This window comes from Anticarsia gemmatalis, chromosome 26 (genome assembly GCF_050436995.1).
Source record: "Anticarsia gemmatalis isolate Benzon Research Colony breed Stoneville strain chromosome 26, ilAntGemm2 primary, whole genome shotgun sequence".
Taxonomy (NCBI): Eukaryota; Metazoa; Arthropoda; class Insecta; order Lepidoptera; family Erebidae; genus Anticarsia; species Anticarsia gemmatalis.
The window spans coordinates 3,310,471-3,338,211 of NC_134770.1; the positions used below are offsets into that span (position 1 = coordinate 3,310,471).

A 27,741-nucleotide genomic window follows, 5' to 3' on the forward strand; every position below is an offset into this window, starting at 1 on the left:
TCCATACTAAAGTTTATTAAGTTATTATAAAATCTATCTCATTTATTCTAGTAATCGCTGTTGCTAAATCAGGTCTGTACATTAAAGCTCGAGTGTTAGTCTGTTTGTTTGGTCGCGATAATCTCAAGAACTGCTGGACTGATTCGGAATATTGTTTCAATTGACAATCAGATTGTTGCTATTCGCAAGTCTTATTATAAGAATAATAAGCTGACGATTTCTTAGATAGGGTCAACTAAGTATGTATAATGTATAAGTACCTAGTTAAATTTATAAGTATGTATCAAGTAATTACCTATCTATACTGTTTTAATTACTTAGGATTATTTATTTGTAAATATCAAAAACCGGTAATGGGGATCTAACTATAAATTAACACAAATTAAATTGTGATGACAGTTTGTGTGTGCAGACATACGCAGATCATATCGGTGAAGTCTTGCATAAAGGTCAGGTGCGTAGTACTCGTAACCGGCGGTCCTGTACAACAAAATGTATGGATGTGAATGAAGCAAAGGAAGTTTGTAAGGATCGTACTAAGTAGCGTTTTCTAGTCTCTGTCTACCCCTATAAGAAGAAGGCGTGATTTTTTGTATGTATGTATGTATGTTTTATAAGGTTAAGATTTAATTATAAATCTTTATCATTTACGCAAAAAACAGTACCAATAATTAAATTAATATCAACGTAACAAGATCAATTATTGTCGACATTGTAAATCTTTTGGCGATTAAAAAGAGTGGCCGTGAGTTCCTTGCTAGCTCATCTCATAAGGCTCTACCCCCTTTCCGAGCTAGTGATAGATTCAGTAATTGTAACGACCATCATGTGTCAATATTTGACTAAACTGAATAAATGATTTCATTTTGATTCAATATAAATTCACAAATAGGTATAGGTACTATCGAACCAACTGAATCATGACCCATTTTGCCGATAATTCGCTTGACACCGTCAAAACAGTAAGAATTTCGTCTCTATCGTCAAAGTTGCACTTAGGACATTTTAAACATGCATACGACTGTGTTATGATGTATCTACGACTACATACAACTTTGACCTTTGTTATTACAGTGCGTAGATACGTTTTCGATAAATCACTCTTAATTTGAATGTAGAATGTAAATAGTCTAAACTCTTTTCACTACGAAAAAACCTATTTGTGTCAAATATCAAATAGCACGTCATTTAGAAATCTGTGAAACGATTAGGGTAACCATTACAGTCATTGCCCATCATACAGTGATTGCCAATGTTAAGGAATAATACTTTTATTTTAATTTCTAAAGTAACCAGTTCAAATTAATTGCGATATATGTCATTTTTAGAATATTGGTACCATTTTAAATTTTTAGAACTCATGTCCGACGTTTGTGCGACAGGCGTGTAGTTCGAAAAGAAAAAGTAAAAGTTTGTTGCAATATTTGTTAAGGATAACACATTTGAATTAACAGTATTCGCTAGTATTTATGGTTTTTAAGTGTTTTATATTGAATTAGTATAAAATAAAAAATAAAGTTATTGAAACAAAGGACTGATGTTCTTTTAGAAAGAATATTTAAGTTGCGTTTATAATTGAGTTTATGTCAATGTTTTACTAAATAAAGACACTATTGACCAAAATTGTGTATCAATTCCTTAATCGGGTAATAACTATGCTGGTTACCCTATATTATTTAATTTTTATAGTTACATTATTTCCTATAATGGCCGAATAAACCATGTCCCGAGTGGGTATCGAACCCACTCCTGACGCGTCGCAGTCGTAACATCAACCCACTACGCCACGGAGCCTGTTGAAAACGGTAGCAAAGCATTATTGTATTGGCGCACAAAGATTAGTCGCAATAATGACAGATAACAAATTAATTACCAAGGAAACGTAGGTGCAAGCCAATTTCGACCTACGCGTATATAGACGTGTTTTAGAAAATGAGCACATGGTGGGTCATGATTCAGTTTGTTCGATAGTACATGTTTAAATACTTGAACGTCGATATGTTTATTATAAATACGTTGTTGAAATCAACTAAGTTATTTGGGAGATTACTACCTACAGAAAAATAGATCTACCTACATATTTACTAGTCTTACAATATGGATATCTCTGCCTACCTTTGGTAGTACGTTTGATGTCTTATTATTATTTTATAGTATATTACATAAAATCTATTCTGTATACTGTCATCGACATAAAATTACTAAATTATAGTTTAGTAGGTAGGTAGGTATAATCCGTTTAGGTCGTAATGTTATGGTTGTACTAAAATTTACACCTACGCTTAAGAATATATTTTACTTAACTGCTTTACGATTTAAACTGTGTTAGTATTTCGAAAGATAGGTAGGTAGGCACCCTACTTACTGAAATTTTGTCAAGGACTTCTTACTTAAAAACTGCCTTTTACGATTTCAAATGTGTAAGCATGTCGGTAGATTTCTACCTACGGGAAATTTAGATAAATTACATCTTAGGTACTTACCTAATCCAATTTTTTGTAGTTTTAAATAGGTAGGTAACAACTTAGGAGAATGTTGGTGGGTATCTAAAGGAAGGTAGGGTAAACCACCCAGTAGTCAGCCTTTTAGTGAAAATGTCAATTTGATTTAGCCATATTTTTAACATTTACTACTAGATGTAAAATCATTAGTCATTGTATGAAAGGTAATTTATTAAACTTTAAGAAAAAAATAAAAAAATATCATATTTATAAGATTATTATGGAAAAAATCCACATTAAACAAAATATGGCACTTTTTACCAGTAGTCAGCCCCATTTCGCCAGTAGTCAGCCATGTCTTACCCAGTAGTCAGCCTCTTACTTACTCAATACAAATGTTCTATTTTAAATATATTTTTATTGAAATCTCCAGGAAATAAAGCACATTTGCAATAATACCATGCAGTACAATTTATACATCCATTAATTTTTAACCCCCGACGCAAAAAGAGGGGTGTTATAAGGTTCGACGTGTCTGTCTGTGTGTCTGTCTGTCTATGGCATCATAACTCCCGAAAGGATGCAGTGATTTCAATTTAGTTTTTTTTTAATTAAAGGTGACATATGTGCGAGTGTTTTTAGACATGTTTGATGAAAATCGGTGGAGCCGTTTAAAAGTTGTAGTGGGTTAAAGTGGGGAGATTAACCGAATGTCTGCAAATTTACTCGGACGGGGTCTCAAATGGCTTCGCATGCTGAGAAAGCTGGTGGTGGGAAAGTCAGAATGGCTTAACCTAACCACCAACCTATAAAAAGTATGAAATAAAAAAATATATTGTGAAATCGGGGGTTTTCAAGATTTTAATTTATAGTTATTAGCACTTAGGTAATTGATTTCTAAATGTTTTCTAGTCAATCTTTCTTCACACGGTTCACAGCGATAAAAGTTTATTTTCTGTTCCTTTATTCCTTCTGTTTTTCAACTCTCCCCAATCTACAAAAGATGCTCTCTTCTATAAAACTATTTTAGCTTTCTTGATGTGTTGAAACATAAGTCAATGGTAGGCTAGGAAATAGAAGGTAGATGATAGAAGTGACTGGTATCATTCCTTTCTTTTCTCATTTCCCAAAATTCCTTCGTGTTTCGGAAGGCATGGTAAATTGTAGGTCCCGGCGGGCATTCAAGGATCTCTGGCAATCGTTGCCATTAGTCAGAAGCTTGAAAATCTGATAACCAGTCTTATGGTAATCGTGGTATAGCCCAGGTAACTGGGTTGTGGAAGTCATATAGGCAGTTGCTCCATGTAAAACACTGCTATTCAGCTGCATCCGGTGAAACTGGAAGCTGATTCCAGCATATCGTGACCAGTTTCTTAAGGCAGTCATTTGTTTTTGGGAGTGCACTTAGTCTAGCTTACAAAGCCCCGTATGGTACGGGGCATTTGTGCGACTATTAAACGATTTCGGACTTGTAGTGTCATAATAATGTGTGAAATGCCAAGTACTCGACTCGTTTCCATGATTTTCATAACATTTCTGATCGCCACCATAGCACATGACAATTATTCCTCTTTATACAGATCTTTTGGTCTTTTTGATATGATACTATTCGAAAACAAGTAACTAAGTTTTGTGCCAACATAGCCGTCCACAAATTTGAACCTTAATGAAAGGATTTAAGACCCAATTTCATTTAGCAAAACTGACGGCCGACTATGGGATATGTAGGTCCAATGGTCGGCCTCATGAAATTCACTGACTTTATATGCGGCCGACTACTGGTAAAATACTATTTTTGTCTTAGAAGAGTTTAGCTCAACGCAATAGTTATGTTGAGAAGTATTCGCCCTGTTAATTTCAACCACATATATGAGAATTGCAAAAAAACCAGTAGTCAGCCACTCATGGCCGAGTACTGGATCAACCTCATATTTTGCAAACCCAATAGTCGGCCACGTTAATTTATAATACAAAAGACAAATAAAACGCGGGCAATGCATGATTTTATCGAAGATAAACTATTAAATACTTGCACAAAATATCAATTCGTTCCATATTGCATCAAATTCATTTAAAAACATGCAAAAAACTAAAACACGAATCCATAACAAAAAAACAGCAATGGCGACGTTTTTGCCCATGTCTTTCATGGCAGTTCATAAGAATGAGTGTAACACGTCAACCTGCCATGCTATCGAATCGTAATTGTGCATATTAGTCAATAAGATTATACAGATTCGATTAATGATTATTTTATTGGTCTTTACTATTTTCTACACTAATTATATGGATTTAAAGCCTGTAAAGGCTGACTACTGGTTGGGGGCTGACTACTGGGTGCTTTACCCTAGGTACTATTTCGTAAACCCCGTAGAACCGTAGCTAGGTAGGTATATGTTCTAGTCTGCTTATCAGTATTCACAAAGAGGAAAGAAGCAGAATTATTTATTTATAAACTTTTTACAGCCATTCCTAGGAACAGGCTACCTATAGCCGATAGTGTATAAAATGCTTGGATAGATTTTCAAGATACGTTCGTAACATGCATCGTAACTACCTACCTAATAATTTCATGGGCACTAACACCTATTATCATGTGGTTCCGGGTTCAATCCACATGTAAAGTGAAGTACATTTGTACATAGGGCTTAGGACCATAATATTAATTAATAATTTTCTAGCCCCCGGTTTCTGAGTACATTAAGCGGTAGTTTATTTATTCAGTAGCGTTTTCTTATATGAGTTTTAACGCTATTGAATGGATAAACTACCGCTAAACGTACCTCAGAAACCGGGGGTAGGTAGGTACTTCCATCCTTTTTGCTCCATAATTTATGTGGCAATGAAACCACTATTATGCATAGCTACTACATGCTACCTAGGTATGACATGACACGTAGGTAGGTATAACATAATTTCGTTTCTCTTCGCAGTGCTATTGATAGATAACCGAATGAGTTCGGTATACGCCTACCTACCATGCGCGGGTCGAGAGTTCAAACTGAAGGTAGGTAGGTAGGTACCTACCTAACACATTAATGACTTTCCTAAGTTATGTGTACCGTAAAACGGGGTGAATAGAAACAATTTTCAACTTTGTCCTAAAAATTTGTAGCGAATAACTTGTTATTTTTATTGTCAGGTTGTTTTATATCATGTCCGGCGCCATGAAGAAAGAGTTAAAACCATATTTGTCCAAAAATATGCATAGTTTTACGATATTTCATTAAAAAAATGGTCAATTTCTATTCACCCAGCGATAGGGGTGAATCGAAACGACCAAAGGGGTGAATGGAAAAATTGTGTTTTAAAACGTTTTTTCAGTTAACAATATTGTATCTTTATAGATAAATATACACCTAAAGAGATAAACACTCCAAACAACTCGTTAGAAAAGAAATTCCACTTTAAATCCAAAGTTTTGAAAAAAATGTATGGACCATTAAGGCATTCGAGGACGGTTGACTTTGAAGCAATTTTTTGGGTATAAATATCAATTTAAACATTTAAACAATTATGACACCGCAGAGAAGTGATATCGACGTGTAATCATTTCAAATTTGAACAAAATTCTTAAACGAGGAGTACTCAAACATTGGGCTTGAAAACTTTCCTGATTTTTTTTCTATTCACCCCGCGAATTCTATTCACCCCGTTTTACGGTACTTATTAGAAATACCTAGGTACCTAACTATCACTTGCATAGCGTTAAAGGGAAACGTCGAGATGAAACACTTCATACCTAGGTAGGTATCTCAACGTTCTTAAGCACAGTTCTTGAAAGAACTTTAGGTCCCCAACTCGCATTAAAAACATGCTAGATTCAGACTCGAATGCTCTCGTATTGCAGGAAGATCCCTTCGAACTAGGTACCTTTGCCCAGCAGTGGGAGAGAAATGAGTTGAATGTGTAGTTGTAGGTACCTACATACCTAACTAGGTAGGTACCTACATGCGTACTTTTTTGTTCTAGAATAATATCTACACTATTACGCAGTGTTTAAATTTTGCAATTACAAGATAGGTAGGTAGGTAGGTACCTATAAAATACAGTACATTTAATTAAAATACCGTTCTCCAAGATATTTATTCAAAGGAATTTGTTTTAAATTCGTTTGCTTGTTCGTTGCTATCTTTTTATGAATGGATAATAATTATAGCAGGTTAGTAGATAAGGATTTTTAATTATTTTCACGTTAACGGCTTGTTAGCACGTAATTTATAATTACTTTGGTTAATAACTTATTGATTACTAACGCAGCAACGCGAAATAGATAATCTATTTTAGGTCTATATTTTGATTAAACTAGTTGGCTAGATTTACGTCCTGGTTCAATTTGCGGTAACAACTTACTAGCCCTGTAAAGACGTAATTAAAAACCTAGTTAACATTTAGGTACTTATCCATTCGACAGACATTTTAAAATAATTAAACTGATTATCCATTGAACCAATCGTCAGTTAAGCGATATATTTCTTTGTATTGTGGCCTTGGTTAAAATAAATACAAGCGAAATATTCTAGGCCTACAACACGTTACTGCCGTCCTAAAACCGTAGGTATCAAAATTTTCCGTTTGCGGATTACGTGAAACACTTGGAAACACCTGACGAACATTTTCAACGATATTCCCACCTTTTACAGCGATAGACACGTAAAGGATTTCGAAAAATCGGCCTAAACAAACACCTAACGTACATAGCGTCCCACGGCTTATCGGGCAATCGCACGGCCGATAGGCAATTTCATGATCACTGCCCTCTACGACTAGACCGGTCAGATCATAACGCAAGCTAACTAGAAAACACAAATTAAATAAACCAACCTGTTATACTGCACAGAAACAGAAATTCCCTGAATTCTTTAACACAGCCAAGTCAAACACAAACCATAGGCGCACTAGTAAATCTTATTTCACATAATCCCGTCACAATAAAACATTTTAATCACACACCAAACTCCATAAAATGCTCCATTCGTGAGCTAAAACTTCACTCAATGTTTAAAACACTGAAATCCATCTGTTTAGCTTCAATTTTACGATCGACGTAATTCGGGGAAGAGACCGCGAGTAGCGTGAGCTACGCGTCCACACACCACGAGCGAGCAAGCTCGACTGACGTGCGCCGTTGCCACATCGTGTAAGCTCGCACAAAAAAAATAGAGCGGCGTTTGTCGATATTCCAAATTCGAATTTTTAATTAGGGTGTAACCAACTGTTGGCTTCCTGATGAATGCAATCTGTTAAAATTTTCTGTTAATATTTAGGGCATTTTTGTATTGTATATTTTTTTGTTATAAATATTTAATGAAGGGATTTCGTAATAAGTGTTTCGAGTTGTGTTGATTGAATTATTGATGTGTTATTCTCGTTATTCTTGTTACAAAATTATACATTTCTCTTTGTGCCTTCAAACAAATGGTAACCTACTTCGGCTTTTAAGCTGGGCAATGACGTAAGTTGACGCTTTGACGCTGCGAAAATCCAGTTAGTAGTTTTCGCGTGTTGCCGAAAAAGCGGACGAAAATAATTCAGGAAAAAAACTTTGGTTCTGAGCAGGGTATTCGCCTTTTGTTTTAAAGAAAGTTTTGTTCCATTTTTTTTCCTTTTAATGGAAATACTACCTACCAATTACCGTTACGTTTGAAAAACGTAGGTAGATCTATTTAAGTATGTACGTAGTTAACAGAAAATTATGATTATGATACTTTTGTTCGAATAGTTTTTGAAGTATTTTAATAATAAAAAATAACGGCAGGCTATCTAGCCGGAGTCAATATCGAAATCTCTTTGGTAGCGTTTAACTTTCCAGACGTTTTTATCATTAAGCTTTAGTGAGTGTCCCTATACACCAAAAGTATCTGCTTAATATCTAGTTTAGAAACTGTTTTCAATTAACCCTTTACTTTTAGTAATATATGATACCTATTATAAAATTATACTCATAATAGTTTTTATAGTTTTAAAATAATTAATTTGACTGCCTCCGTGGCGCAGTGGTTTAGGTCGCCACGCCGCTACCATTGCGTCGGGTGGTCGTGGGTTCGATTTCCACACGTAACAATTATTATTTTGTACAATCCACCAATCTTTATTTTGGGTCTTGTTGTACTTTGTATCTGTTGTTCCTATGTTTGTATGTAGGCAGAGAAGTTTTAAAAAAATCACGTTTCGCCAACAGTAATAATAATAAAATTACAGTATTTTAACACAATTGAATCCAAAAGCGGTTTCAGCGATTTCAAACATTATTCCTAATTTAATTCTCGAGGAATAAATATCCAAGATTTCCATTTTAAGTTTTTCACAACCCAGAAACGCGATTATTGTGCCAAAAAATAGCAGTCTCGTCTCCTATATTATATAAAACTGGAAACATAAGTTCTTGGCTGACATAAGTAAATAACCGAGAGGAAAAGACTGCACAAAAACAATGCATATTTTGGTATAAAGAATATTCTGCTATGAACCATTTAGCTACAGCATTTGGGTAAGGAAAAGTCACAGTACGGTGGGATATAAAGTAACTTTTTTATATCACTGAGACAAGTTTGGTGAGTGACACGAGCAACGTGCATAAAATCTTGTATGTCGTGCAAATTTTGTTGTTGCATATTGCCTTATTTTTTGTTTGTGGTTCACTTATTAGTGTTATTTTGAGGCTTATGGCATACAATTGGTTTGAGTAAAAGTATAAAATATGTGTATTTTTTTTCCATTCAAAGATTTAGATGTATTATTTCTGACATAGTTTAAAACGTATTCCCAAAACTTGAAACATTTGATCTCCATGATTAAAGAAGTGTGAACATTTGAAAAAAAATCTGGTTGTGAACTGAAAACTTCCGGTAGCATATTTGTATGAGTAATAACCAAGACAAATTGCTATTTGTACATATTGTAATAAAAGTAAGAAAGTGATACATATTATATATTATAATCCCCTACATTTTTATAGGGGTAGGCGCTACTTGATACGCCGATAAGTAGGAAAGTAATATTTCTCAAAAAGTACTTGACCTAATAATACAACGAACCGATCTCCATAATTCTCAGAACAATTTACTTATCTAAAGTAAACCTTACCCACCGGTGCACCTAAACTATATCCACGAAATGCTAACGCAACTACACGAAGAGCTCTCAAACTCGATCCATACCCTTCACTCGACTTGATACGAATTAATCGACACCTGAGATCCGATGTTATTACATCCACCCACTGTCTGCCTCTAGTGGTAAAGAATATAAGTCCAATTTTGACGAAAATTAGTTAAGAAATTAGATTGGACTTAATTATATCCCACTTTTAGTGTGAGTGCACAGCGTTCCGTTTTGAAAATTGATAACTTACTCATTTTTAAAGACAAACAATATCTGTTTTTACCAATCAATAGAGCATTTATTTCTAACATTTCGGTATACTTGACTGAATTTCGTCAAAATCAGACTTATACCCTTTTTCATTAGAGACACAATGTTTACATTGTATCTCTAATGTAACAGTTCGCTTTGGGATCCTGTTACAATTATAATAATAGCATAATTACGTTTGTAATTCAGTAGAGGATTAAGCAGAGGGGATTATACTCCCACGTTTTGTAATGTTAAATAATAATGGGTGTGTGGTGCCATCTATCGGCATTCGAAACAACCAAGAGGCGGTGCAAAAAACTAAATCATGGGACGTAAGTTTCATTGCGTGATTAAGTTGATATAATCATTCTAGATTTAAACAAAATAAGCTTAAATATGTCAGTTTCGATTATAATAAGATAAGATCTTAACCGTTTTGGATCACGTAAATATTAATATTCCTTACCGTGGGAATTGAATCGAGGACATGCAATACAGTTGCGCCATCTTAGACATCTTAGACCTTACAATGATCTTATACTCACTTCTCCTAAACGAAAAACCTGCCTTCATAAATCTATATTGAAAATAATTACACATAATAATAGTTCTATAAATGTCAATATTTCAAAGCATAAAAAACTACGTCGCATAAAAATTTAGATCAATTTTATACGTCAAAAGATGTTTTATGAGTTTTATTTGATAACGTATAAATAAAATTGTCAAAGGTCTGTGATATATTTTATGGAAATATGACCCATATTTTATACAGTATGTATACTAAAATGCGAAGTTTATTTGTGTTTTTATTGCCGTATAAGTACGCGTATCACTGTTATGTTCTTTATTCTCTTGTTCCTCTTCGTAAAGTATTCTTCATTGCTCTTACGTTTGACTTAATGTCTGATAAAAATCATAGAAACTGGTGTTTTTGTTGACCTCTCCCATGCTGCGACAGAATATTTGAAACAAAAATCTTAGACACTGGTATTTTGTTAACCTCTTCTATGATTTAGAAAGCATTTCAAAGAATACTTAATATAATTAAATCAACTACCATCATAGTAATAGTATGACATAGCCAGAATAATTATATTTTCAAACACAAATACCACCACTTTAATACCTTATGTACAATAGAAAACTAGTATCACTGTGAACAAAAAAACACTTTATACCAATAACTATAGTGTACAATATATTTGGCAATGACAACTAGCCGTTCACATAGCAATTTAAATCAAAACTATACTATAAATTAGAATAACACTGACACCCGTAATCAAAAACTAACAACAAAACGACTACAATCACATCAATCATTCACGATTGAATTAATTTCGATCAATGGGCTGCAGATTGTATGTATATCACATCAGTCAAATTGCCTGTAATTGTCCACTACTGGGCATTGGGCCTCTCCCATAAACCTAGGGTTGCCACCCGTGATTTCCGGCATTGTACCGGAATTTCAGGTATCGTCCCGGGTCCAGTAATTTTGTTTTGCTGTACCGGAATTTAAAAAAATACTATTTTTGCAACGATAAAGCTACGTTCCTTTTTGTCATTCCTTCTTAGTGTAGTTTTGGACCGGACATCTAAACTCTGATTCCATTCGTGGCTCAAGAAATGTCCAGGAAATCAGGAAACTTGGATGATCCTCCTGGATCCTCATGGGGCCTTGAGGATCTGACAACCCTATAACTCCTTCAATAAGTGGTCAAGGTATTCTGGTCAATGATCGCAATAAGAGGGTATTTCAAAGTCTCAAATTCAAATGACGGTGGTTTGTTGAGATTGATGAATGCACGATTAGAATTACTATTGAATGGAATTGCAGCGATAGTTTGAAACGTTCAGTTTAGTTTTGAATTAGTTAATTATTGGCAACTACAAATGGCATTCAATTGAAGTTGTGGTCGAAAATATTAGAAGTTTTAGAAATAAACACGAATTTATTGCTTAATTAAAACTGCGTACAATTGTATTTATCATTTTCTTTCTTTTATACTGAGAGAGCCAAAATATGTTTTTTAGCGTTACCGAATTTTGAGTAAAACTTCAGTATTCCAGCGATAGTTATTTAGCTCTGAATAGCAGGCGAAAATTGTATCATGTACTCGGTAAACGGCAGTAGGCTCGCTATTGTCGCTAAATTTCTAAAATTGAACATTGTATCTATAAACGTGTGAGAATACCTGCATCAATATTATTTTACTAGAAAAGTGGGTTGGAGACTCGTTATGTTTTACATAAAAGCAGTAAAAAACACTGTTATTACGTATAAAATAAAATAAATATTAGTCTAGTATTATTATGGTATACAATAAACGTCTTTATAAACCTACAATTACTGACTAAGTTCGGAGCAGCATGTCAATTAAATTTTGACCCATACTAAATAATGATAATGTCCATGTACGTAAACTACAAATAAATATATCGATAGTTTTTTTTTTCTCTTAATATTCGAAACAAAAACTAAAAACTGGACAATTCACCCTACACAAGTGACGTTTTGACTACCGTTCCATTTTTGAAATTTGATATTATTGACATCGAACAATCGTCGTTGCGCATTTGTTTACATTTTGTCACAACAGTGCAATGGTTAAGATGGCCGACTTATCTACTCCTAAAATTAAAGTCCCAAGTTCTATTCCCGGACAAATTAAAAATTTAACTTGAGTGGATTAATTTTGCCTCGTGTATGAAATATTTTATTTTACCTTGAAATGTTACTGACCTCAATATTATATCCACCATAATAAGTGGTTAAAGCCTGTAATGGTGCATTAGTAATGACGGACCGGCAGTACGTCGCCGCTGAACTGAATAATCGATTTAATTATAACAGGGTTTGAGCATTTTAAAGAAGATACCTATACTAAGTTTTGTTCGTGAATTTTTATGTATTAAGACTCTAAATGTGTAAGCCTAAAGTTACCAAAAATTCGATAAGTGTTTTTTTTCTGCGATTGTTTTATTAGCGTTTCGATATAAAAAGTTCACCTTTTAATAAAATTTACCAAAAATGTACCAAAAGCTAGAATTTGTAGTCCGAATATTAAAAATATTTTATTTTCTTGATTACTTTTATAAAAGCAACAGTACCTGCCACTTTAATATTTGGGAAATGTCGGGAATCAAACCTCAGACTATCAGTTGCATTCAAAACCGCTCAGATCACAAGAGCATTACCGCGTTTCTTTACCACTATCGACTACCGACAACCGGCTAGCTAATGTTGTATGACAATCGATTCAGTCCCTCTAGCGGGCGTCGTAGGAACTATTTTCCGGAAACCTAAGATTTACTAACTCTCAATGGTAAAAGTCCGAACGTTCTTTTATTTCGAACTTTTACCACAGGTTTTACAGTATTTTAAATGTCAAACTGTCGATACGCAACAGTGCAGTGCTAAAAATTACAAGAGCAGTAAGTGTTTTTCCATATATCTTTGACCCTCAGAAAACTACTCTACAGTCAGATATTTAGTCTAAAATTGTTAACCCTTCAAAAGCTAAACAAAAGTAAGTATGTTTGTTACAGCTTAAAACTTCTTAGTGGGTTTTAACTGCTAAGTTCGATAAGTCTCAACACTCGAAACTTGGTCTTACTAACTTAGGTCTCAAGTTAGACCGAATTAACATTCTAGGTAAACAACACATTTGTTTTAGGAATAAAAGGATTTTGGACCAAAAACACCTATAAGGTAAGGATAAGGTCAGCGTGGCATATTCCGTCTATGGGGTAAAACCGTCTATTTGTTTCGTTATAATCGAGTTGCAGTGTTTCTAGGTACAATTATTGTCGGTACAACAGCTGACTTAGTACCTACCTGCTTTTATTTCCCTACTTTTACCGACAATTCTAAAGACGCTGCAACTGAATTTTAACGAGTAATATTTCAAATAGACGGAACCCCATAGACGAAATTAATATGCCTTTTAGTAGAATTTTGTCATAGAAAGTTGCTCTGTATTAATTTTGATTGGAGTGTATCTTTGACACCATTCGTGGTACAATTATAATCTGAAAGACTGCCTTTGTATTGTAGCGCAGTCGGTAGTGTATGCGACTGCCGCGCCAGAGGTCTCGGGTTAAAATCTCAGGTCCGGCCGAAAAGCCTTTTCTGAGTTTCCTTGTTAAGGATTTCTTAGAGATTGCCCGTAATTAAGAAGTTGAGATCGTTGATCTTTGTACCTCGGTGAGTAGTATTATGAGTCTGGCTGAACTAGCGTTTCTGTACCAGGCTGTACTACGTACGTTTCATCGTTGTTAAGTATATGTGTAAATGTTGATAGTATAAAGTATTAATTCTATCTACGATATCTTCCCAAGGCACAAAGTATGACAGATTTCTTAATTACCAAAAATACCTTTTATTTCAAGGAACAAAAATCCTAATTTCAGATGCGACTAATGAAGTTGTACATTACAGTCGATTAGATCGTAATCTATCAATAGGAGATATCAAAGAGAAAACAAGCGCGATGCATCGAGACACTGTTTACAAAATATCCTTTTACCGAGGCTAAATATAGACGGTTCCTTTCGTAACCTTTCGTAATAGAATCATCTTGTTATGTTCTTGATCCTACATCAACACATATAAAACACAAATATTCGTGAGACGCACGATAAAGAAGTATTATTGCAGTCCCACAGCTGGCCAAAGGTGTCCTATGAAATTTAATGAAGGAAGGAGCCTTGAGTCCACCACGCTGGCTAAGTGCGGACTATGGACTATGCATACCTTCAAGAAGTATTTTAAAGAACTTAACTTAAGTTGATTGTTATTATAGAAAATATCGCCATTAACTCTTTTTTGCTGTAGTATCGACAAACTATTCAAGTAAAAACAAAAAAATAGTAATGAGTAACTTAAGTTTTTCTAAATTAATGTGACGTAATAACTGCTTTTTCTAACACAATAATGAGTATTTCTATCTAAAAATATTGAACTATAATAACAAGATAACTAAATTATCTATTTGACAACTATTTCCGTCAATAACATCACAAACACTAACTGAAACGACTCATACGGCGAAAGCTAATAATATTTACGTCCGTCTATGTCAACAAACCTCAGAAACGACTGTACCGTAAAAGAGAATATAAACATCGTCCGTTTTTACCGTGTATTAAATAAACATATGTTAGTTTTTATTAATGTAATTAATGTCTAGTTATGAGAATTAATGTAATTGTATATACAAATGAATGCGGAAGAATTTGGCTTGTTTTAGAAAATCTGGCCTTTTTAATCACTGGGGTGGAATATTTTTTGTAATATGTATAACTACGTTTACTTATTAGGATGATTAACATGTTTATATTCAATTACTGCATTCATAGAGCTCTGAAATAAATAAAAAAAAAAAGAAATGCGTTACATATACAGCAATTAGTTTGGCTGTATGTATGAAAATAATTAAGTACCTAGTTATAATTATTATAAATTAAAATCCGCTACCGTATCTGTCTGTTTGTGTGTCTCTAAAACTACTGAACGAATTTTCATGCGGTTTAGTAATAACCAAAGTGATATATGTAGAATGTCTAGAGTTCTAGACTTTAGTGTATCCGACTTCTAAACACGGGGACCTGGGTTCGACACCTAGGTCTGACCAAGAGCTATTGATCTTTTTGTTATTTATATACGAATTATATAGTAGTCCCGAATTTAGAACATGCCCAGTATATGCCAATTGGCTTGCCCCTATTTCTTAGTACTTACCACAGAAATTTCTATGATACTATTCTTTATTATTACCTTACTATAATATTTGAGAAATTTTCAACAAAAAACTCAGAGCAAACTTTTTGGCCCGACTCGGGAATCAAACCCAAGACCTCTTGCGCGGCAGTTGCATACACTACCGACCACGCCACAGAGGCAATCAGCGCCTATGCGTACAAAGACTTTGATAAAAACTAACCATATTTAACCTGTTAATCAAGAAACCTTTTAATTACAAGATTTTACTCCAAAGACTGTATTTTTTATCTTTATTGAAATTTGAAGTATAAAAGCCTGATAATAATGTTTCTTAATTAAAGTTTGCATTTAAAATATTGTTCACGCTTGAGATAAGATTGTAATTATTTTTAATTGTGAGGTTAATGTCATTTGGTATCTTTTTTCGATTATTAACCCTTTAAAAGTAGATGAGTCCCTTCTTAGAATAGTCTTACAACAATTAAAACATTAATTTGCTGTAAAGTTTAAGCCATTTAAGATTTGAAAAATAAGTAGACTAGTAATTACACGGGTTCTTCGGCAATCCTCGTGTTAAATTTCATCACAATTAGTTCAGCAAATAAGCCGTAAAGAGGCAGGAGGAGACATGGGACCGCGACTGGAGACTCTACTACTAATCGTATGGTTAGTGGTCAACCTAGCGTCAAAGTTGTTCAAGCCGCCCACTAGGCTTTTGACGTGGCTTTACGACAGTTATCTTAATTGATAACAACCGGGACCGACTTTCTACGTGCCCTGCAAAGCACGGCGACGCCCAGTTCAAATATCACTATGTGATCACCCATCTGCGGAATGACCGCGTGAAGGTTGTCTTAACCCACAGATCGTTTACCGACTGGTGAGCACAACTGGCTACGGGCGCCTCCTCTACGACCGCAACTTTACTTACGATCGGTCTTCTGACTCAGTCTCGCTTGCGAACTGTTTCATATGCGTTATTTAAAGTCAAGTAACTGTCGCAGTTTGTTGTCATGGCCTCATGCCTCAGTCTCCTGTCTCTGTTTCGCATGCGTACTGCCTCCTTTAGTAATAAAAATGTTTAAATATTACAATTTGCAATAGAAAGGAGCGCGTGGCTTAGTTAACAACAGCCGCCGGATCGATCTCTGAGGTTAAGCAACCTTTGCCGAGGTTGTCCTGTGGATGGGTGACCATCTTATGAGTTCCTCCGTGTTTCGGAAGGCACGTTAAATTGTGGGTCCCGGCTGTTATTTTCGAAGATCTTTTACAGTAGTTAACAGTATTTAGAAGCTTGAAAGTCTGACAACCAGTCTTACCGAAGGGTGTCGTGTTATCCCAGGTAACTGGGTTGTGGAGGTCAGATGGGCAGTCGTTCCATGTTAAACAATGGTATTCAGCTGCATCCAGTGAGCCTGGAAGCCGACTCCAACATAGCTTGGAAGAAAGGCTAAGTTGATATATTACAATTTGCAATAGATAAGTCAAATACAATGGAATCTCGTGGTTGGTAGTTTCATACACTACTGCCCAGACCATAGAGTTATTCTAGATAGTATGATAAGTGTCTAGTAATAATATTTTCTACAAACATATAGGTCAATATCAAACCAAATTATAAGAACAAAAGCTGGTAAAGCAATATGTTGAACAGATATTAATATTCTGTCTAGCATCGCAAGTAATAGTAATGAACGAACATAACATATCAGTTTAGTGGCTCGTAATAATATGAGTGGGTTATATTACTACTACTTCTAACTAACGTAACTATTGTAGTTAAGTTAAACGATCACTCCTAATGTAAGACGTAACTATTGTATTATAGTTAAGTGAAACAAGTAGAAATAGAGTAGATTGGGACCGTGTTTACGACTTCTACTGTATGACATAACTATTGTAGTAACTATATTATTGTATAAGTAATCTGACTGCGGAAAAATCTTTCCTCAGATCTTTCCTTCTGTATAATAATGATAGAGAACGAACTGCATATTGAACTAACTCCAAACTTAAAACTATTAACATACGTCATAACTTTTAAACTCTCGCGTTGCATGTTTATTATACGGGAATTAACGCGAACACGCATTTTACCATAAAATGCCGAATGTTTCGGCGCAGGTTGCACTCGCCGTGGTCGCAGGCTGACTAGTTAGCCTAAAATGCGTGTTCGCGTTAATTCCCGTATCCTATTATATACTAACATACGTCTTACATTAGTAGTGGTCTCAGTCACCCAATGTCGCCGGTGTAGTACATTCATACACAAATGCTAGCGATTTGTAAACTACAGTCGATCCTGACGGACGACAGTGGGCGATAAACGCAGTAATTCTGTTATTGATTATGAATTATTTATATTGTTGTGGTGATTTGAAGGGATTAGGGATATCCTGTAGTATTAAAATAAATACTGGTTTTGTTACTATTGAAATGAGTGTGACGCATTAGAAAGATGTTTTTTATGGCAATATCAGATAAATTGGGTGTAGTAAATTTGTTTAAACTAAGTATTTGTTACGCCCTAGACACAATATATTCGCACACCCGAAATAAAATAATTTTTTTGTGTCAGTTTTTTACAAAATTAGCTGAATGTGAGTTTTATTTTTATATAAAAGAGTTATAGCTCAAGAACCAGAAGACGTAACACATATCTAAATAATAAAGATTTTTTTTATTAATTTTTCACTTCGCCTGGGAATAAAAAAAAGAATAGTAGCAAGTTCTAAAAACATTCGCATTTTCATATTTCCACGAATAACCAGAAAATCTACTAAAACAGTTTCGTTTACCCTTATCAAGACATTCTAACACTACTTTAAGCTCTAAACACCTCGGGTGTGCCCGCGAAAGCCTTCAAATATTCACTTTAAGTTCCGCAGTCTTGACCCTGCTAAATACTAAAATACTAGGTGAACTATATAAGTATTTAGTGTTTTATATTTTACCTAATATGAGGGGATAACGAGATATTGCATTTATTTATTGGTTCCTTTACATTTTGGTGACCTGTAGCGCCATTTGTACAATTGGTACTGTCGAGTATCGAAATTTTGTAATTTAGAATGTACTGCCAAAATAGTACCTACGACGCCCGTCAGTGGCGCTGATCAGATTTTTTTACAAAATTTCTCGATGACAACCCGGTTATCGGTAGTCAATAGTAGCTAGTGGAGAATCGAGCTACTGTATTGCGATTCTCTACCAGTATCGAGACTATCTTCAACCGGCTAGCTATCGATAAATTTTGTATGGATTTTCGATCCCCTAGCGGGAGCTGCCAGAACTATTCTTACAGTACAACTTAAACGTCAAACTCTCGATAGGTACTCAGTAGTACCAAATGTAGAGAATCGCGCTACTGTTGTCGCACACCGTCACAACCCAACTAGCACACAAGCTGCTTATACAGTCGTTATACAGCCTGATAGTTGCATAAGAGTCGTTCAAATGCTGTACAATTCTCTATAAGTTGTATACTAGCTATTTAAAAAACCCTTTAACAGCTAGGCGGGACAGTAGCCGTTTAGTAGGAAACTAATGACTTATAGTGATATATGAGCATGTAATTGCATCGCTAAACAGCCTAGGGAAGTATAACTGAGTTAATGGAATCTTCTATAACACCGTTAACTGTATAAGGGGACTTTAGGAGATAAAGGAGTTTAAACGGAGTTATGCGTTGCGCTTATAGCGCTCAAGAGCGTAAATAAGCTTTTTGTAATGCCTTAGGTTCTATAACAGATTTTTTTAGGGCTAGTGTATTACTCATCTATAAAAGAGTTGCGTAGGTCTTTAATAGCGCCTTGAGCGTTAAATCAGATATTTATATGGCTTCTGTACGGCAAATAGATGTATAAGGTATCATTCGAAACATTTTTACAGCCATGGGGATTACAGAATTATGTTAAGCACCTAAAGCGCTATAACCGAGTAATATACCTTTATACTAAAGCTTAAAATTATTATCATAATATATTTAGATAGATAAAATAAAATAAAATAAAATAAAATAAAATAAAATAAAATAAAATAAAATAAAATAAAATAAAATAAAATAAAATAAAATAAAATAAAATAAAATAAAATAAAATAAAATAAAATAAAATAAAATAAAATAAAATAAAATAAAATAAAATAAAATAAAATAAAATAAAATAAAATAAAATAAAATAAAATAAAATAAAATAAAATAAAATAAAATAAAATAAAATAAAATAAAATAAAATAAAATAAAATAAAATAAAATAAAATAAAATAAAATAAAATAAAATAAAAATGATTTTCAAACTATTTTAATATTCAACGACTGACCCCTAAAAGTACGAGTAAAATGCTGGTGTGCGACCAAAACAGTTATATTGAAGCACTCCTATGCCACAACTGCAAAACCTTGAGGTCTACAACAGCAAACACTAGAGCCTTTGTACAGCTTAAGGCGCTAGAGCAGATGTAACCAACTCTGAGAGCTGCTTGATCGAGACGCCATTATAGCATTTGGTAAACATATTTTTTGAGGTTATTACGATCTTTTGAAGATCATATAAATCTATAGCCTGGTAACGTTAACATAATTAAAATCATTTTTTATTACCTATAACCCTAATTAAATTATCTGTAACCCTCAAAGTCTTATTTATGTTCAAAATACAATTTCCAAATCCACATATCTATATAATTTTTGCATTTAAAACTGAATATTTTGAGGGCGCATGAAAATATTGACGATAATATACATATATATTGACAGCAAACTGGAACTCGCACTTTCATATCACGTACACAAAGAAATAAAAGCGATAGACTACTTGTTATTTTAATAATCCAATCCGTAAAAATAAAATGTCTCCTCATTTGCCACTGATGATTCATTTTAAAAAAATATATTTAGTTTACACCATAATAAACCGACCATATTACTAATTTAGAGCGTTAGCATTTATAACCGTTACACAGTAGCGCTAAAATAAGGTAAAGTTGGTATAATCGCGCTGCAAGAGCTTTTTCGAACGCTCGTGGCGCTAACCACCTCTGTACAACAGCTGGTAAGCGCCACGAAGCTGCGAAAAAGCTCTTGTAGCGCGATTATACCACCTTCATCTTATTTTAGCGCTCCTGTATTACTACTATACTACGTACTATTATAATTACTATTTACGACCACTGTAGATCCAATGTCGAGCTATAAGCTGGACAGTATGGGCCTATTTGACGCTACAAGAGATCTGTAGCCGCTTATAGAACCACTATACTTCTTACTAAGGAGCCTAAGGCGTTATAAAAATCCTTTAACCGGCCATTTTGCAGCTTGTTATAGCGCTTGTGTGCTAGTTGGGAAGTGATTTTAGCAAAAGTTTAAAAGATATAATAATACACAATGCTTCAAGCCTGTTACACCCAAAGGTCTAGGCAGAGGAGTTTGAAACACTTACATTTCATTAACAATTGTAGTCCCTTGTAACATGGGTAAGACTTTTGCCGTGCAACGGGCATGTTACCAAAATCCTAGCTGCTATTGAAAATAATCGAATTGAATTCAAACCTTTTTGGACGCTTACTTGAGATTCGATTCCAAATTGATGCTATTATTATTTTTACTGAAAATATTTTCATAGCAAATGAAAACCCTTAATAACTTGTAGTCTGTCCCTGGAATCGAACTTGATACACGCGAAATTACAGCAATTAAAAAACTTTTTGAAAACGAAAAATATTTTCAAATTACTTCAGGGAAAACATAACATGATATTTGAAAGATTTTAATCACCATTTCGCATTAAATGTAAATTAAACTACTCTGAAACCTACCCAATTTTATGTTTCTAGGAACAAGTAATTATAAATTGGTTTTCTCTTTACTTAATTATCTTCTTGTTTCTGTGGTACATCGGTAGTTTATCTATTCAATAGCGTTTATACTCATATTAAAAAACCGGGAATATGTTATGTTAACTACACCAATACTAATTTTATATGTACAAACGAAAAAAGAAAAAAAAAACAAAAATCAATAAAATTAAAATAAGGCATCATTAAATATCCCGCATCGCCGTCCTCGGGTAACGTGCCCAGAAGGCATTTTATCTTAATTGATAACAATCGGAAGCAACGTTTTACGTGCCTTCCAAAACGGGCACACTCAGTCCAAATAATGTTATGCAGCCACCCATCTATAGAATGGCCGAGCTAAGGGTTGCACAACTAGCCCTGAACGATGCCTGAAATAAAGTTGCTGGATTTTAGTCCTACCAATATTATAAATGCGAAAGTTTCTATGTATGGATGTTTGTTACTCTTTCACGCAAATACTACTGAATCGATTACGACGAAAATTTGGTATGTAGGTAGCTGAAGACCCACAATGACAGACCCTGGAGTTCCCGAGGGATCAGAATTTACACGGGAAGCTTTTCCACGCGGACAAAGTCGCAAGCGGCATCTAGTATGTTATAAAAACTACGTCGGACTGCTAAATCCGCCCTCCACAATCTAAATCTTCAGTCAACGTGACAAGGGAACTAGGTATAATATCTCTATTATCTACATTGTTATACAGAATTATCAACTGAACTTCATTGCGTTCGTACTGTTAGTATTTGATCGAGGTATAATTATTGTAGATATTTGACGTCGAGGTCTATTGTTTCGTTGCTTATTCCACTAAGTCTCTTTATAGTCGTATTAAATTAATTTGAAACTAATTCTATAGTATGGTAGTAATGGATGACAGCTCCGATTCAGTTTAAATAAAAAGTGGTTTTTCACACACAACACAACCAAAATATGTGTAGCGGCTCTAGCGGGCTCCGTAAGAACTATTTTGGCAGTACATTTTAAATGTCAAGCTCTCGATACTCGACAACACGGACTGTAGGGAATAGCGCTACACTTCTGTTTTAAAGAACAGCTTAAATATACTTTATTTTTCTATGTCTTAGATAATCGAACTACAAATCCATATCCTATCATCAATACAAACCTACTAGTTTCACAAATGTTTACAAAATTAAATGTGTTTTCATTTTGTCCTTCTTTCACGTTAGAACAGAGTGACGGAATAACCTGATTTCTCATGTGAGTGCGTAGTTGATAAACTAACCACTCACTCATACATCCATATTAATATTATAAAAGCGAAAGTAACTCTGTCTGTCTGTCTGTCTGTCTGCTACTCAATCACGTCTAAACTACTGAACCAATTTGCATGAAATTTGGTATGGAGATATTTTGATACCCGAGAAAGGACATAGGCTACTTTTTACCCCGGGAAAATGACGCATTTCCCGGGAAAATTCAGAAAATTCAACGAAGTCGCGAAAAATCAATATTATAATGACATTGAATTAACAAAATTCCGTTGCCATGGCAACTGTTTTAATGGCGGATATGTCTTAGCGCTACTTCGTTATACTAAGATATATAAATAATTTTGAGAATATTTTTGGTGAAAAAAAAGCTTATTTTATATCATCACGCTACGACCAGTAGGTAACAGTAAAAAGTGTTACAAAAACGTGGAAAATTCTGACCCATTCTCTCTTATGTGACGCAAGCGAAGTTGCGCGGGTCAGCTAGTATAGCTATAAAACGTAGTCTACATTTCTCCATAAGCCACTTTTTGCCTCTGAAAGATACTTCCAATTTCCCTCCAGGCTACGGGTAAGCTAATAATAACATAATCATATTATTACAACCTCATAAATCAATATCGTCGCTAACTTATCATAACAAACTGGATATAAAGGTAATATTGTAATAGATGACGTCACAATAGACACTTGTGGCTCGATTCTGTATGGTCGGTACTATCGAGTATCGAAAGTTTGACATTTAAAAAGTACTGCCCAAATAGTTCCCATGACGCCCGTCAGAGGCGCTGATTAGATTTCTATACAAAATTTCTCGGTTCTTCCAATTTCCCTCCAGGCTATATGTAAGCTAATCCATACTAATATTATAAATGCGAAAGTAACTCTGTCTGTCTGTCTGTCTGTCTGTCTGTCTGTCTGTCTGCTACTCAATCACGCCTTAACTACTGAACCAATTTGCATGAAATTTGGTATGGAGATATTTTGATACCCGAGAAAGGACATAGGCTACTTTTTACCCCGGAAAATGCCGCATTTCCCGGGAAAATTCAGGTGGCGAACGAAGTCGCGAATAACCAAAATTATAATGACGTTGAATTAACAAAATTCCGTTGTCATGGCAACTGTTTTAATGGCGGATATGCCTTAGCGCGACTTCGTTATATTATGAGATATAAATAATTTTGAGAATATTTTTCGTGCAAAAAAGCATATTTTATATCATCACGCTACGACCAATAGGAGCAGAGTAACAGTAAAAAGTGTTACAAGAACGTGGAAAATTCTGACCCATTCTCTCTTATGTGACGCAAGCGAAGTTGCGTGGGTGAGCTAGTATCTTATAAGTTAGTAGTAGTAAGTAAGGATATTATTGTAATAGACGACGTCGCTACAGGCACCTGTAGCCGTAATATTACAACTCAATGACGAACTTATATGAATCTTAATAACATAATGACTTACTAATATTATTAATGCGAAAGTTCGGTTGGATGTTGGTTAATTAATCAAACCAAAGTTAACTAAACTATGGTAATGACACAACTGATAAATAATTATTTATGCGATCCAAAAATAATAGTTTCGGGTCTGGTTATATTTTGTGTCCAATGATTGTCATTTACCGGGCACGTTACCAAATTCCGGGCTACTATCGAGCAATATTAAAAAAAAAATAGATAATATCAATAGCACCCTTTGCCTGACCCGGGAACGGCACCCGTGACCTCAAGATCAGCGGTCGGATGCACTACCGACTGCGCCACAGAGGCAAACATACCGTATATTTTACCGTTTTGCAACACATTAAGGTTATGTTCCGTTTACGTCTTTTTCCTTCTTTTTAACCCCCGACGCAAAAAAAGGGATGTTACAAATTTTACGTGTCTATCTGTGTGTCTGTCTGTCTGTGGCATCATAACTCCCGAATGGATGCAGTGATTTTAATTTAGTTTTTTTGTATTAAAGTTGACTTAAGTGTATTTAGATAATTTAGACATGTTTGATGAAAATCGGTAGATCCGTTTAAACGTTGTAGGGGGTAAAAGTGGGGAGATTAACAAAATGTCTGGAAATTTACATGTATGGTGTCTCAAATGATGAGAAAGTTGTCGGTGGGAAAATTAGAATAGCTTAACCAACCTATAAAAAGTGGGAAATAAAAAAAAATATTATTAAATCGTGGGCTTTGAAATTTTTACAGTTATTAATAGTAAATACTAATGGAAAAATTGTATTTAAAGTTTAATAATAATCATAAGCTAGCATAGCAAATATGCTACTAACCCTTTTGAAACTGTACAAGCGTTTCATGGCGCAATTATATTATTCATAGAACAATAGTCTAGTTTTAGCCTAGTGTTGTTCTAGGTTGTTCTATTGTATTGAAACAAAAGCTATTTTATTGCTAGTCTAGATAATCTAATGTACAATTTTTTAGGTTTTGTATGTGAAATTTTTTTGGAGGTCATTTTTAAAAACATTGTTTGGTAAATAAAAAGGTTTACAGTTATTTGGTCCGCGCGACTCTACTCGTGTTTTATTTGCAAAATTAAAAATGTTTTTGGAAAAAGAAATGATCTTTATGTCAAATTCTATTAATAATGGTTGAGTGATTTGGTCGTAAATATGTAACGGTTAGATGGACACAGGTGGACTTTTACATTAAAATATTAGTAAAGATACTATTTTTAACCGAATTCAACAAAGGAGGAGGTTCTCAATTCGTCGCAATATTTTTTTTTAGATTGTAATTATGAAAGACAGGTTACTGCTCGAGATTTTGTTTGTGTAAATCAAGCAAATATAAACCAAACATCAAAATCGGTTCAGAAGCTTTTGAGTGTACGACTAACAAACATACACACATACAAGCATACCGTTCATCCTCTCGTACATTCACATTTAAAATATTCGCAATCCAATTATTGGTCTGCAGAAAATTAACCTCCATAAGCCAATTTTCATAAATATCACACAAAAAGCTTGATACATTACTGTAATCCTAGGATCTAATCCTATAATCCTAGGTTTATCTGTTTTATATTTATAGGAAAAGAGGCACTATGAGGAATATCAGGTATAACTGGTACATAACCACAAAACATATGACTAAGTCAGCTCATATGGGAAAGTTTATTGAAGGCATATAGGAAATATAACGTGTTTTACTTTGTAACAGTTCTCGTGTGAATGTGTTACTTCTTTGATTGCACTGATAACTTGTAGTGTTTATGGCAAACGAGAGATTTGGATTATTACCACAGGACACCAAAATGGGTGGTGGCAAATCTGATCTATATTATTCTATATTAATTTTATGTTATTTATTTATTTTCGAAAACTAACTGACACACTAATTATAAAAGAAAAGGCACAAACCAGTTTGTATGAGTGTGTAACTCTCTACGTTATCCGCAATTCAAATATAAATTTATATTTCATATTCTAATCATAAAATATCAGTCCCTTTTACAATATGACGTTAAAATTTCCTATTGAAAACATTTCAAAAGAAATTAGAAACCCAGTAACCCAACCCGAAAACTTGTATTCGATTGCCTGTTAAATGGCGCCCATAGCAAGTTGCGCTCACCTATCAGCAAACGATCTGTGGCTTAAGCAAACCTTGGCGCGATCATTCAATAGATGGGTGACCGCATAGTGGTATTTGTACTGGGCGTCTTCGTGCTTCGGAGCGCACGTAAAAAGTCGGCCCAATTGTTATAAATTAAAATAACAGTCGTCAAAGGCCGTCGGGCGGCTTGAACAACTTTGGCACTAGGTTCAGCATTAACCATACGTTACGAAGAAGAAGAAGCCTGCTAAATGGTAATCAGATTATACACTTTATCTACATCTGATATTACAGTTTAGCTACAGGGAATCGAACCCAAGATACCGTAAGTAGCAGTCACATACACTAACTTTTTCAGCATTCATAATTTGCAACAAATATGAAACAAACATACAAATAAACCTACCGTCTTACAAATTCAGTCAGTCTTTGAGTAAAGTCGTTGACCTCGTCATAAGACAAACGAGCGGAGATCCGCTGCCTGTTTCCCATAGAACATCGTACATAGAGCTACTAGATACGGTTAATGTATACTGCAGTTCGAGTTGCACTTACCGGTCGGTAAACTATTAGTTAGTACCTGTTGAAATCTACACATAATATGACTATAGGTACTGTACATGTGTACGTACGTATACTTGTATGAGAAGCGGAGTATATACTTCAATATCTATAGTTTAAGATTCAGGCTTTAACTTAGTATTTACTTAGTGTAAGTGTACTAGTTATGAATAAGAAAATAAATTTATTGTTAAAGTTATACTAGGAATTATTGTAAATGAGAAAGTCTGTGTGATCTTACTGCTAAATCTAAAAACCAATTTCATTATTAAATTGAGATAACTGGTACCAAGAATAGGCCTTCCTTCTTCTACAAATTATCTTTTACTGAGTTTAATAATCATACATATATGATGTATGAACATTAAAATCTTTTAAGGTATTTTTAGACGACTGTATAGAATATTCGCTTGGGTGATAGTTTTGAGTAAAGTGTACGTAGATTTTGGTTCTTGAATGTTACGGTAGCGAAAACGCAAAAAGATGCCAGAGTGAAAACTATTGATTACAAGAATGAAGACAGAAGTACTTAACCAGGGATCGAAGTCACGTTCAAAAGATTATGCTCTTTTTAAAAAGATAGCAAGAAGATTTTACAAGACACATGATTAATTCTTAGCATGAAAGTTGCATTAAAAAACTCATCTAGTGGCTTCTATATCTTCGTAGACTACTAAGAAAAAAGGTCAAATATATCAGCTCAGTGTGTTAGCTCGTTTGAGACTGAAGAATGTTGATCCACGCACTATTTTCTATACGAGTATCTAGTTCGTTATTCACGAACAATTTGTCCATTATGAACAGACTAACCCCCGGTTTCTGAGTACATTTGACGGTAGATTATCTATTCAATAGCGTTTTTTTGGATGAGTTTTAACGCTATTGAATAGATAAACTACCGCTAAATGTACCTCAGAAACCGGGGGCTAGTGCTCGGAGTTGCACTGTAGAAAAGTATAGTTAATAAGGTGAAAATTGCAA

General features: G+C 34.4%; 1 protein-coding gene across 2 annotated transcripts in view; it reads right to left on the reverse strand.

Annotated features, from left to right (window-relative positions):
- Positions 1–7,541, reverse strand: part of LOC142984269 (synaptogenesis protein syg-2-like) — a 434,810-nt gene extending 427,269 nt beyond the window's left edge. For both annotated transcript variants that reach the window (XM_076131746.1, XM_076131747.1), the window contains exon 1: positions 7,266–7,541. The gene's annotated coding sequence lies outside the window, so the exon portion shown is untranslated. The remainder of the gene's footprint in view (positions 1–7,265) is intronic.
- Positions 7,542–27,741: the final 20,200 nt, after the last annotated feature.